The following is a 15,200-nucleotide window of genomic DNA, read 5'->3' on the forward strand; positions in this document are numbered from 1 at the left end:
ACTCCATTGAGTCCTCGATTATTACACTGAGTTCATTAAGATCCAGCAATGTCCCAAAGGGGCTTCATGGAAGAGCAGGAACAGAGATGCTGTAGTAGAGGTGGAATAAAAAAAGACACAGAGTCAGATTTGGTGGACATTTTCTTGAGGATGTTTGAAGAGGAAAAGAGAAAAGTCAAGAAGGTATTATTTTGTGACCAATATTACGGACTGTGATTTCAATTTCTGTGTCCAGATAATGCTATGTGGAATCCAGAGTTTCACATTTAAATATATAAAGTGACTACTGACCTATCAGGTTTGGTTTATTCATATAGCCTGGCTGCAAACAAAGGCCAAACAACACTTGCAGGAGGGTTGTTGTTTTATGCATGCTGTGATAGAGTGCTTGTTTTTGCAGCCTTCCTCAGCACAGTAAAAAATAATACAGATCATGAGAAAGGAAACAGAATGTAGCTTGGAGGTGCATTTGAGATTAATTCACCAGTGCAGCTGTCAGAGTGACTTATGATTGATTTTCGTATTGTCAGTAGTCCTCTCAGTGTACTGCAATGGAATGTAACCACAGTGTAACGACAGGAAACTAGTTCAAAATGCTGTGTTTGCACTGAAACAAATGCATCATACTGAATTACAGTTGAGTGGAACTGAAGAGCACACTGTTGGTCTATTTAAGTGCTGTTTTATGTTTGTAAGCATAAAACTGCACAGCTGCCAAATTGCATCATAGCTGTTGATGTAAAGCATTCATGCCAAGAACTGAAAAATAGGTGGTTATAATAGCAAAACTACAAAGTCAAACTGCAGAAGAGGATAAAAAGGAAGCAGGTGGGGGAGAAAAATAAGCAGAAATGGATAGTGCTGAGAGAGGAGCAGATGCAGTGCTAGAACATCTAGTGTCCCTTTGACAATCGGTAGAACAGTCTGAGTCAATGCGCACACACAAGCAAGATCAAGAAACCCAAGGCAGAGCATTGCAGCAAAAGTAACGAGGAAGTGGCAGGAGAGTGGATATCCCCCTGTGAGAATCCCTGAAGATGAGCATCAGAGAGAAGATCCAACTCTCGTCTGAGCCGGTCTTTGTCTGAACCCTCTAAACTGAACATCCTCTCTTTTCAGTGAGTGGTGGGACTCAGTCGGTCACCCACTCACCTGCTAGGAAACAGTCAGCAGGATACACCAACGCAATGGAACGTGTAATACACACACATACACACACACGCATAAATGTATGTACTCTCTCTCTCTCTCTCTCTCTCTCTCTCTCTCTATATATATATATATATATATATATATATATATATATATATACCTGTATGTACTATACAGTGTATATATCAATAAAAATTCTGAATGTGCTCTCAGCCACACAGTCTTTCTGATTACCTGTACTAAATGTTCCACATCAAACATCACTCACACTGAAGGTATTAACAGTCTGAAGTATAGCTGATATAATTTAAGGTGACTCACCATCTAAATTTAGCACATTAAGTATGTGTGTTTAAGAAAGCACTAAACACAACAGACATCCAGAAATGTCTCTTGTTGCACATAGTTGTTCTTAATTAAATCAAATAGGACAAATTAACTTCTCATCTCTGGTGGCGCTACCTGACAAGTCATTAGAGTCGTTGGGAGTGTGAATTTGTGTAGAGTATTAAATATCAACTCCTTTGACAGATATTGAGATATTTCAATCCCAACCAAACTGGCGGTTTGACATTTCCTTCCAAATAGAGTCTACATTGATGACAGTGACTTTCAATTTCTGTAAAATTATATTCAGTCTCGTAGAATTTCTATTTTACTTCTTGCCAAGTCATACAAAGCACAATAAACAGAGAACATTACCTTCAGATTACTTTCTCCTATCAAATTCCTCTCATCATTGTTTTGGTGGAACTATATTGTTTTCCTTGAGGCGAGACCTCTACAGCTGCTGCATCTCATTTACATGCACCAGCTTGACAGTATATTTGCACAGAAACATATCTCCAAAGCAATCGTGGTTCTCACCACTATGTGCATTCCAACAGGAGCAGATTCATTGTGCACATCATGGAAGCAGACAGAAAATAAAAACTGGGAGGAAATATCAAATAACCATAGGATTGGTTCTCCAATAATATATTACACAGAGCGATGGCACATAATTTGTACCATCCGCAATAACTGCTGCATGTTCCTGTAAAAAGAAAAATTCAAATTTGTATACTTTCAAGAAAAACAATGCATTCTGGCAGAGCCATCGTACATAATATTCAGTTAAGTCTCCCAGTGGAATTAACTCAATAATTTGGTCTTAGTTTGGAGTGGGCAAATATTTCCAAACTGCTGATTAAACATCGTGACCAAAGAAGCTCACTGAGTTTGTGATCCTCATCTCAGTACATTGTGTTTCAATCAAAACACATTATCCTCAGATTTTAGGGCTTTTGTGACAAAACTGCTGTTACAGAAGTGTGAAATTCTGCTAAATGGTTTCCCTTAGTAGAGCTGTCGTATATAATGATAGGTTGTTCACTGCAGTAAAACAGAGAATGTGATAGTGTCCATTTGCTTGCACCCATCGGTCTCACACCTCCCCATTATGGCTGTCTCAAACAGCCACAGGACTTTAACAAAGGACAGCATGCTGCTTCAGTCTGCTGGAGGCTGTTGGTCCACCATGCACTGCTGTTGACCTGGACATGAGGACATATGTTTAGCACAGGCCAAACACCTGAGTACAGTGACATATGCCCTTTGCACATCATAAAAACACAAACCCATATATATCCCTTACTGCTCAGCAGTGATGCATCAACCAAAGGTCAGACCTAAAGACGGTTCAATCATTCCTTTAGCACATCTATTCCATATTCTCTTTGAAGGTCAGCTCTCCAAGAGAAAGAATGGAAGAAGAAGCTGAATGGCTGTATGATTAAAAAATAAACCTGACTGTAATCTGGCACTGTCACTCTTCAAAACCCAGCTGCTTTCTCTTGATCACACAACACTGGAACACTCAGCAAGAGATTTCAAAGAACCATGATGTGCAAGGTTTTTAGTGGGTGCTTCTCATTTGTACTGACAATGTATTAGATTTTCCCATCGAGCCAAGCAACGTTCAGTGTTATTGTCAAAGTCACTGTGTGAAACTACCATTCAAGAGATTAATGGAGACTTATGTCTGGAGTAAAATGGATAAATGACGTTCAGCTGAAAAGAAAAAGAAACCGGTGAGCCCAAGCTCCAGCACCTCTGTGACTCACTCAGTCGTGCAAATAAGAAGTTGAGGTTACAGACAGTTTTGTGCCGAGTTACTGCTCACATCAAGAAACACTGTATGCTAGTTTAGCTTTAACATTTGAAAAGACCAAGGCTACATGGAATCCTTTTTCTCTGTCTGCATGTTAGGCTAAGCTGAGCATTTGTTGGCTGTGATACATCTACAAACTAACAAAGGCCCAAAATATCAAACTAAGCTTTTAATTTAGGATTGATTCATCATTTGGATATAGCTTCTTGCTATTTGTATTTATTACAACCAGAGTTGTTTTCTCCCTGTTTTTGGATGCTTCTTTTCCTAGGTCCTGACTGCAGATGCAAACAGAGCAACAGGAGGCACCTAACCAGCTCCGCCAATTCATTAGCACCTGAGCGACCCCTGAGGAGCAGCTACCTGCATGGTCTTCACCTTGCCAGAACAAACTGTTCCACCTTGTTTGGAGATTTTTCTTGTTAAAGATTTTTGTGTTTCCACTAAATAAGTGTTCATCGTTTTAACAAACCTGAGTGCATCGCCATTTCTTATTGCGACCTATGAGCCGGGTCGTAACATATTCCTAACATCTCACAAAAATGAATACAATTATTACAGAAAATAGACAATTTCCAGCAAATTTCAACGTAATGAAGACCCTAGAGCGACTGGTCCTGGAGCTCATGCGTCCACAGGTGCAGGGTGCTATGGACCCTCTCCAGTTTGCCTATCAGGCCAAGGTTGGGGTTGACGATGCTGTCTTGTACCTCCTCCACCGCACACTCTCCTACCTGGACGCCGGGGGCTGTGCCGTCAGAGTGCTCTTCTTCGACTTTTCGAGTGCCTTCAACACCATCAAACCCCGGCTCCTGCAGGATAAACTGACCTCCATGGCTGTGGACCCCTACCTCGTGAGCTGGATTACGGACTACCTAACGGACAGACCCCAGTACGTCCGTATGGGGGACTGTTTGTCTTCTATGGTGACCAGCAGCACGGGGGCGCCACAGGGGACCATTCTATCCCCCATTCTCTTCACCCTCTACACATCAGACTTCAAGCACAACTCGGATACATGCCACATACAGAAGTACTCCGATGACACTGCGATAGTGGCATGTATCCGGGAGGGTGATGAGGGGGGGTACAGGGCATTGGTGGCTGACTTTGTGGAGTGGTGCCAACAGAACCAGCTCCAGCTCAACGTCTCCAAGACAAAGGAGATGGTTCTGGATTTCCGGCGGGCACCTCCCTCTCCACAGCCGGTGATCATCAAAGGCAGTGAGGTGGAGGTGGTAGAAAACTATAAGTACCTGGGACTGCAGCTAGACAGCAGACTGGACTGGTCACTCAACTCCAACTGTGTGTACAAGAAGGGGCAGAGCAGGATGTACTTCCTGAGGAGGCTGGCCTCCTTCAACATCTGTCCTAAGCTCCTTTTCATGTTCTATCAGTCCGTAGTCTCCAGTGTGCTGTCATACGCCATTGTGTGTTGGGGTGGGGGGGCCAGGAAAAGAGATATGGACCGTCTGAACAGACTCATCCGCAGAGCGGGCTCAGTGGTCGGGCTGAGCCTGGACTCTGTGGATATGCTTCTGGAGAGCAGGACCATGTCTAAAATTAAGGCTATCATGAACAACACCAGGCACCCCCTGCACACCACCTTCTCCCAGCAGAGAAGCACCTTCAGCGGCAGACTGCTGTCACACAGCGCCTCCACAGAGAGGCTGAGGTCCTCCTTCGTGCCCCGTGCCATCAGAGGGTACAATGACTCTCTCAGGAGGAGCGGGGGGGAGGTGGCGAGGTCAGCACGGGGTTGAAAATGGATTTAATTTAATTTAATTTAAATTTAATTTTATACTGTTGTATATATATATATATAATTTATTTATTTCTTTTTTATACTGTTTTATATTTTAATTCAATTTTATACTGTTTAGATTTTATTTTATACTGTTTATATTTTAATACTGTAATATTTTTAAATTTTTATACTGTTTATATTTTAGTTATAGTTTAGTATATAAGTCCTGTTAGTGCTGCATGTCTCTGTCTGTTAGTGTAATGTATGTCTGTGGTATGTCCTGTGATGTCAGTGTTTCCTTTTCTCCTGGTGTTTATCCAGTATTATTTGTTATGTAATGCCTGAGCAGTGGATATATGCAATTTCCTCCGGGATTAATAATTTATAATATAAATAATTTAATTAATCTATCTATCTATCTATCTATCTATCTATCTATCTATCTATCTATCTATCTATCTATCTATCTATCTATCTATCTATCTATCTATCTATCTATCTATCTATCTATCTATCTATCTATCTATCTATCTATCTATCTATCTATCTATCTATCTATCTATCTATCTATCTAACTTTGGATCTACTTTGAAACACATTATTCCATCACTGAACCCCTTCTCAATGAGATGCAGCTAACTGCCAATGTTGTTGACAGCTGACTTTAGCTAGGGCTTCCTGTAACATTTATATTTTATAATAGCTTCAAAACACACACAGTATTGAAACTTGTCACATGATATATTACATGAATTGTCATGTAAAGCCTAATCACATTTTGGATTTCTTGTTTGTTTGGTTTTTTTAGATTTTATAGTCCTGCAAAATGACAAACTGTACTTGATAACTTGTCTTGCTTAATAGTTGAAAACTGCTCCATCTGGTTATCACAGCTCAGTCATGATTCTTATTTTGGGCTCACACATGGAATTCCATCTGTCTGGGTAGAAATATAAAAAAGATTCTCTGCCTGTTGTTGTGAATTAATCCAAAGCAAAATATGAGAACTTGTAAAACTTGAATGTGTGTATCTTGGAACATCAGGAAACACTAAATGGTAAACGTTCTACTGGCTGTACATATCACTGCGCATTGCTGATTTACCTCCAACCATTATTTTTTATGGTACTCATCAAAGAGCACCTTATTCCTGGAGGCAGCGGTTTGATGGGTGGGAACTGATGCAATTTTCGAGGAGTTGCACACATCACACACATCTCAGTGTGAGTCTCTATCCACTTGCCCAAAGGGATGGCCAACTGTTTAATGTGATGTGAAGCTTTCGGCACTCTACAGGTGTCCCTGCAGAGTAACCATTAGCGTCATAGACACTTCCCTCAGCACAGGACAATGGGAAATGAAGGATGAACTTCTTCTTTTTTTACGATATTTTGAAGTAGCTTTGATGAGCAGACTAAACCAAGACGTACCCACAGTGCTCATCTGTCATTTATGTTAAATTACTGTGAACAACTAAACGAGTCAGGGAGCCGCTAAGAAGGTCAAACCTTCAATCAACCTCGAAGGCTTAGAGATATGATGGATTCGTGACCCTCCCCAAGCCTCTCCAGCTTCATGACAGGAGGATGTGTGCAGATAATTTGAGAAGACAGCTCGGAGCAGCGCAGCCACAACTCCTCATTTATACATCGCATCGCCCACAGGAACCTCCCTGCTGCTGTATCTGAAAACCTCACAGTCTCTCATCCCTTTGGAATCAACCAGTGTAACAACCAACTCAGGTGAAGGAATACATTTGGGCACGTACATCAATTTTACAGTATTTGTGGTCATTGCAAAATGTTTCCATCATGCTCCACAAACATATTTATGATCTGTCAAACTGGACTTCAGCAGAACTACAAGTGTTGCAATAACTTGCAAGAGTTCCTTACATGAAAAACTGGACAGGGAAGTGGGCACGGAGAAAAGATGCAACAGAAAAATGAGCGAGGTCACAATACAACCACCATACTATAACTTTAAAAAAATTCTGGGACTATCTCCACTTAGTCACTACAAAACTGCATATCAGATGTCATTAGATGCTCCGTGTAGATTTTTTTTTTAACATGTTTTTCAACCAATTTTTAACTAATTAAATACTGAAAGCACTTGTGATTTTTCTTCATGATTTTCTACATGCTACAGTACACAAAAATATAACTAATGCAAATAATAAAATGCATAATGAATATATTTGTCATGTCGTATTGTTGGTGGGTGATTATAGGTGATTGGTCATTGGTGCAAAAACGGACCACTCTTTGTGGACATCCATTATAATGAAATGTCAGTAATATCTCCTGTGGTGGGAGCATACATTTTCCTACTTGCATATTCCTTTGGTATACTATATTCCAAAAAAAATATTTGCATTTCTTTCTATTTTACCAGAGCAAATGACAATTTGTCAAAAAGATTTCACACTTCAAACGAATGTGTGTCTCCTCCTTCACAACTGTCTCTGTGATTTCATATTTGCCCGCGAGTATAACTTGGTGAGAAGCCAGTCAAAGGAAGCTGCACATGGAAATATGGACATTTAATATTTTAATTTCATGGCAAAGCAAGAACAATCTGCACAATATTTTACTTCCAATCCGGATATATACATACACACAAATAAAGCTAACAACATGCTCTGTCTGAAAATATAATAGAACAGCTGTCTGAAAGATAACCCATGTGGCTTCCCTTCCTCTATCTACTTGGTAACCACGGTTGCCTTAGGTGTGACATTGTCAAGCTATATTAAGCAGCAATCATCCTGTACATATTGCCACACACACCTAGCAGGAAGAAGCTACTCTATTTGTCACGTTGATTTTTTGGTAATGTGATGTTTGAGTAGTGCTAATCTCCTTTACAGCACATGCAGTGTAAATAAAGAATGTTGGCAGTAAAAGTTAGTCATTAAGACAAGTTGCATATAGACAGAGCGGAGTTATAAGTTACATGAACTTGATGGTCCCACATTTACATTTTCAGCCTCAAGGATTAGATAGATAGATAGATAGATAGATAGATAGATAGATAGATAGATAGATAGATAGATAGATAGATAGATAGATAGATAGATAGATAGATAGATAGATAGATAGATAGATAGATAGATAGATAGATAGATAGATAGATAGATAGATAGATAGATAGATAGATAGATAGATAGATAGATAGATAGATAGATAGATAGATAGATAGATACTTTATTAATCCCGGAGGAAATTGCATATATCCACTGCTCAGGCATTACTTAACAAATAATACTGGATAAACACCAGGAGAAAAGGAAACACTGACATCACAGGACATACCACAGACATACATTACACTAACAGACAGGCACATGCAGCACTAACAGGACTTATATACTAAACTATAACTAAAATATAAACAGTATAAAAATTTAAAAATATTACAGTATTAAAATATAAACAGTATAAAATAAAATCTAAACAGTATAAAATTGAATGAAAATATAAAAACAGTATAAAAAATAAATAAATAAATTTTATATATATATATATATACAACAGTATAAAATTAAATTTAAATTAAATTAAATCCATTTTCAACCCCGTGCTGACCTCGCCACCTCCCCCCCGCTCCTCCTGAGAGAGTCATTGTACCCCCTGATGGCACGGGGCACGAAGGAGGACCTCAGCCTCTCTGTGGAGGCGCTGTGTGACAGCAGTCTGCCGCTGAAGGTGCTTCTCTGCTGGGAGAAGGTGGTGTGTAGGGGGTGCCTGGTGTTGTTCATGATGGCCTTAATTTTAGACATGGTCCTGCTCTCCAGAAGCATATCCACAGAGTCCAGGCTCAGCCCGACCACTGAGCCCGCTCTGCGGATGAGTCTGTTCAGACGGTCCATATCTCTTTTCCTGGCCCCCCCACCCCAACACACAATGGCGTATGACAGCACACTGGAGACTACGGACTGATAGAACATGAAAAGGAGCTTAGGACAGATGTTGAAGGAGGCCAGCCTCCTTAGGAAGTACATCCTGCTCTGCCCCTTCTTGTACACACAGCCCGAGTTGCGTGACCAGTCCAGTCTGCTGTCTAGCTGCAGTCCCAGGTACTTATAGTTTTCTACCACCTCCACCTCACTGCCATTGATGATCACCGGCTGTGGAGAGGGAGGTGCCCGCCGGAAATCCAGAACCATCTCCTTTGTCTTGGAGACGTTGAGCTGGAGCTGGTTCTGTTGGCACCACTCCACGAAGTCAGCCACCAATGCCCTGTACCCCCCCTCATCACCCTCCCGGATACATGCCACTATCGCGGTGTCATCGGAGTACTTCTGTATGTGGCATGTATCCGAGTTGTGCTTGAAGTCTGATGTGTAGAGGGTGAAGAGAATGGGGGATAGAACGGTCCCCTGTGGCGCCCCCGTGCTGCTGGTCATCATAGAAGACAAGCAGTCCCCCATACGGACGTACTGGGGTCTGTCCGTTAGGTAGTCCGTAATCCAGCTCACGAGGTAGGGGTCCACAGCCATGGAGGTCAGTTTATCATGGAGGTCAGTTTACCATGGAGGTCAGTTTATTTATTTAGTTTATATTAAATCAATGAAAGGCGCTGTCAGCTGGTCAACCAATTTGGTCAGGAAACCTGACGTCTCAATACATTTTCTTCAGCTGTTAGTAGTGATTGCAAGTGAATATTTACATTAACAGCACTGTACATGTCATCAGGAATATATTGTATTTTAATGTCAAATAGGATGGATTATTATTATATGATATCATTTTAAGGCAATAAAGACATTTTCTATTGTTCCAGTTGTCTGTGGTTGTCTCACGTGACTCTGTTGGGGAGGAGATCTTTGCCATCAGCTCTCTTCCATCTATGAAGCAGTTTTGGGTTCCTCTCCCCAAGAAACTTAAATCTCATTTGCCTGACTGTGGGGAGCAAACAACACAGCCATTACCCGAATGATGGCCGTGCTCTTATTATAACTTCACAACCTTGACCATTACCACTGGGCTGAATATCTAGAACTCCCCACTAGCTCAGAACTCAAGAAGCCGGCGGCGGCACACAGCATTCCCCCAAATTTTCTGGGCTTCATAGTGGTCGACTGGCCGAGGCACTTGGACCGAGTTGTCTGTCTGCAGATTCATTCTTGGTGGACCTGCTCATGATTTAAATCTCTCGGCTGCAAAACACAACTCTTTCTGGTCTCTCAATAGCAATCAACACGTGGCTCACTTCCTTTCCTCCCCTCACTGTTTGGGAGGATGTACCTCTGCTTTACAGTATGTACACATCTTTTGGGGTATAGTTTAATTCATGATTATGTCATCAAACGTGATTTATGGCATGTGTGTGTAGTTTGCAGGCATGCTGTGGCCCAGCAGTGCACTGAGGGGTTCAGTGCTTCCTGGCACTGCTGCTATATTGTCTTGTCTCATCTCGGTTCCGTCTCATCTCTGGCTCTGGTCAACAGTAAGCTCCACGTAATTTTAATTCTTCTGCTGGTTTGGTCTCTGGACTCGATGCTTATTTTTTAGTGAACCTTGCTGGTAACAGCTTCCCAGCATCTTTTCCCAGTAACATCATTGGTTTGGCTCAGCTGCATGGTGCGCATGCACCACTGATGCATGCAGTGTATATATAGTTCATATATCAATGGATGTTGTTGTAATTAAATGTATTTATTTATCTATCATGTTTGCAGTGGTTTGGTTTTGTCGAGAGATCAGTTTGCTAAAATGTATTATTTTTCCTCCATTAAATTGTGTGTTTTTGTTCCAGTAATGTTTCTGTTGATTGTACCGTATTATTGTTTGTATTTACAGGTGTGTATACCTTTGGTATACAGTCATGCAGTGCAGTCATTAATACTGTTTTGGTAACCAATCAGGGTGTGTGTTTTATCAAAATAACACAGGACTATCCTGTTTTTAAAAGAAAACTTTGTTTTTTGTATTAAAATCACATCTGTGTTTTATTATAGGTGTTTAGTTGAAACCTGTGTCCCTTTTTATAGATTTCCAGGGGGTGACTTCCTCAACACCAGGTGGCGTTGACCACCAACACCGAATGGTCCTACCTCTCTGTTACATTTATATTATTGGTTGTTCCACTGTCCGCAAGCTCCTCTTTAACCTCTAAAGCCCCGTGGTTCCATTTATCACTCCAGTCAAAAGATCTGTAGATAGAAAAATCACAATCCCTTATCAATGAGTTTATAATCCACTAGTCCAATCTAAGCCAGTCAGACCTGAATGAAACCTTTTGGGTGAGAAGTGACACATCAATCCCAGATTGTAGCCAAGATAACCTTATGTTATGTTACTGTATTATGCATGAGGCATACACCCTGGACAGTTTGTCATGGGGTTGCATGAAAGACAACCAGTCAAACCAAGTCCCCTACTGTGTACTCCTGATTTTTGTGATGGAGGGAAACAAGAGAACCTGGAGTGAACCTAATTGGAGAAAAGGAGAACATGCAAACTATATTTCCAAGTCCCAGGCAGATTTTAGCCCAGGACCTTCTCGCTGTGAGTCAACAGTGCTACTAAGCTGCCCATCCATAAATATTTGTTTTTTAAAATCGCATTGATGAATAGGAACAATTCCCATATCCCCAAATTCACTAAAAGAGGTTTGACCTGTGAAAGAACATAGTCATGCCAAAACAATCACAGACATCCTCCAACTCTCCCTGAGAGCGAGAAAAATGAATATGGCACTCAAGAATGTGTTTCCACCATTCTGCAATGTTCAAGCAATTGTATTTCTCTGTACAGTAGTCTATCTTGTACCCTATAAAAATATTCTTTGACTACACAGACCATTATTGTGCAGCTTTACTTAGTCGCATAAATGTTCAGGTTATAATCCAGGCAAAAGAAAAAACAAGACAAACACCACAACTCCTCTGAGGTGGAGTGTGGACTAATTGCTCCAATTGTGGTTGTGATGTCCTTTTAACAAATCCTGCAAACAGCTTTTCCTTTATCTCTCGATGTCACAAGTAAACAGCTGATCCAGTGACTATGCCTGTGACTTTAGCCTCGAAGAAAATCCACAAAAACTGCCTTCAGATGAATTATGCATAGTGAGGCATTTAGCATTCAGCCCACCAGGAGAAATGCTATGTCAATTACAGTGTGGACATACTGTCAAGCATCATGCATAGTCAGATGAGTCCACTGCCGTTTTCATTACTCATCTCACAGTTCATCACATGGTGTCATTTTTTGACTGTGTTGACATCATGTTGATCTTACCACTTGCTTCATGGCTTTACAGGAAGTAAATCGTTTTTCTCCTCAGTTGTGAGCACCTGTCACAGAATAAGAGAAGACTGCAACCATACTAGGGTGCAAAACATGAGCTACCGCCTCTCTGGCTCCATCGCTTTCCTGTGGATCACTCTATTGCAACAGATAAACGATGAAACTAATACAGAAGAGCAGAGCGGTCATTTTAACAGCTGTGGACTGGAGCCCTCAGACAGATTGGAGCTGTAACAGAAATTCATCGTTTTTCATCTTAGATCCTGATGATCACTCCTCTCCCTAGGGTCACACATGTGAGCAGTGATCTCTTTTAAAGGCTTTCCATGTCGACACAAAGCCAGTTAAGCAACCCACCAAGAACTGAGCATCATGTCAAGTAAAATCCAGAGTCTTTCTGAAAGATTTGTTTGGTTTTTTTTGGTTCAATATGAGTTTTTTTTTTTTTTTTGCATATACAGGCAAGTAGTCTTCCTAACCTTTTGGCACCCACTGGAGTCTCACATTCTCTTCTACTGTTTATTAGTCACTATGCCAGCTTCAGTGGCAGGGCGCACTGAAAATAGCTTTTTAAGTGGGCCCGAACGGCAGCCTGCCAAGGACCAGGTAATAAACCCACCTGAAACGACCGCTCAGAGAAGAATATTAAGGCACACTGAGAACTGGGAGAGACAACAGAAAAAAAGCGGAGTTTTACAATGCATATTTAATGAAGGCTTTGTGAGATGAAAGGTCTAATATCTGTATGGGTTACACTGCAGAACACTATGCATTAGACAACAATCTTTACATCAGCAGTTTAGTTTTATTACTTGCAATGTACCAAATCACTTTTACACAACAATTTAACAACTTTAATGCTCTGTTAAAGAATTCCTGGAGCACAATCTTCATTAAGGCTCACAAGCACTGCTGGCTCGGGAGCTAAGCTAGCAAAAATGATTCTGAGAGCCATTTTAAGGCTCATCTATTTCTGCATACCGATGATGTGTTTTTTATTGTAAAGTTGTAATTTTTTACAATATCATCACGTACCATATAGATTCAGCTTTTATACATTATTATGTAGATTATAAGACAAAATAAAATACAAAATAAAGAAAAACACCTTAAATTTGAACAATGCTAAAGCACTGAAGTGTGTTTGTCACAATGGTGACTTCCTTGTAATGACATAAATACAAAATTTCAGGCACTAAACTAAAGGAAGGAGTATATGTGTAAGTCACAGAGCAGTGCTACACCCTTAATAGTCACTGATAGGTGCAGACACCAGGTAACTGATGTGATTCGATGGGACAAGGCTCTGAGTCATTCCAGCCCTCAGTGAGCTCTTCTGCTTAACCTGCAGTGACTCCTTTACATGAACCTATTTATAGATCTTCCACAGCAGTCCCACAAACCACTGTCAGACTGGAAAATCTGGCTTCGTTTGAGCTCTGTTTTGCTCTGAAAAACAAGACCCGATGCTAAATCCTCTGCTGTTTAATGGGTTTAATGGAAAATCCTAAACCTGGGAACGCTGACATATGCAGTCTAGCTGACACATCATGACTTTTAGCTCTGGTGGGGTCGGACAAATATAATTCTTCTCACTGGAATGATGAGTTAGACCCTGAATAAGACACAGACTGTGTATGTGTGCATGCAAGGCATACACCAGACTGTGATGTCTTACTGACTCATCAGCTGATATACTGTACCTGCAAACACTTTCCAAAGGATTAGCGTGATGTTCATTAGCTCTGCTGAGGATTCATACGCTAATCCCCTCAGGAATTGTTCAAAAATCCTTAATCCGTTATCCATTATCAAATCACATCTGTTTTCAGGATGAAAATTCAATAATACAAACAGCTATTATATATTTTCTTTTTACTTTGCAGCTTGGACAGAATCACCACATAAGGGAGAATCTATCATAGTAATGATCCCAAAACCATTTCATAATTCATAGAGAAGCAGCTCAGCTGTCCAAATAAATTATCATTTGCGATACTTTAATGGAAGTTTTGAAATCTCACCACGGAGGACGCCATTAATCTGCACACTGTGCCTCTCTAGAGTGGAACACTGGGCTCCTGTACCTTTGCCAGCGATCTGTGAAGATGAGAAGCTCCCCACTGTCCTTGCTCAATTTCCCTCTGTGGGAGGAAGTCCAATTATGACTGACGTTAACGACTGCAGATGCACACATTGCATTTTTTATGCACTGCTAAGAGGATGTGTGCTCAGGTGAAGGGGAGAACTACAAAGCGTTGCCTCTGTCTAAAATTATGCACGATAAAATCTGACCTTTCCCCTATTAATGGAGCACTTTCAGCTGATTTGATACATTTGTGAGTGAGAAAATTGCACTCCCAAAACCTTCTGCTGATCCCTCAGGACTCCCCGGGTATCCGTTTCCTTCGCAGCGGTGCACAGATGCCACTTTCAAGACATATTATTAATATTTGGATTGGACATTTGTATAGAAGGACATTGGGAAGTCACGTGAGGTAATACTTGAATGAAATTGCTTTTCATATTGTTGGCGGCCACCGACTATTATATTTTTCATAATGACAACCTGCTGTTTGAGCCAGACTCATTTTCATTCTCTCTGGTTGTGTGATGGCAATAAATCCAGTTTCTTTAATGCCCTGCAGACTACCTTGCTTTACTTCCAGGCCTTAACAAACAACTAAAGTTCTGCTAATACGACTGTCTGAAATTAATTCCAGGCTGATAGCAACTTTTTATGGTAAACAAACCAAGCAATATAAAAGAGCTTTGTTGTCCTTGTCAGTTCTTAAGCTATCTCTACTTTGGAAAATGTATCCACTGCCTGAAGGTGTTCAGCTGGATGTGTTATTTATTTCCCTGCCTGCTTACTATCTTTTCATCACTACCT

The sequence above is a fragment of the Antennarius striatus genome, chromosome 17, assembly GCF_040054535.1.
Source record: "Antennarius striatus isolate MH-2024 chromosome 17, ASM4005453v1, whole genome shotgun sequence".
In the NCBI taxonomy this organism is placed as follows: Eukaryota; Metazoa; Chordata; class Actinopteri; order Lophiiformes; family Antennariidae; genus Antennarius; species Antennarius striatus.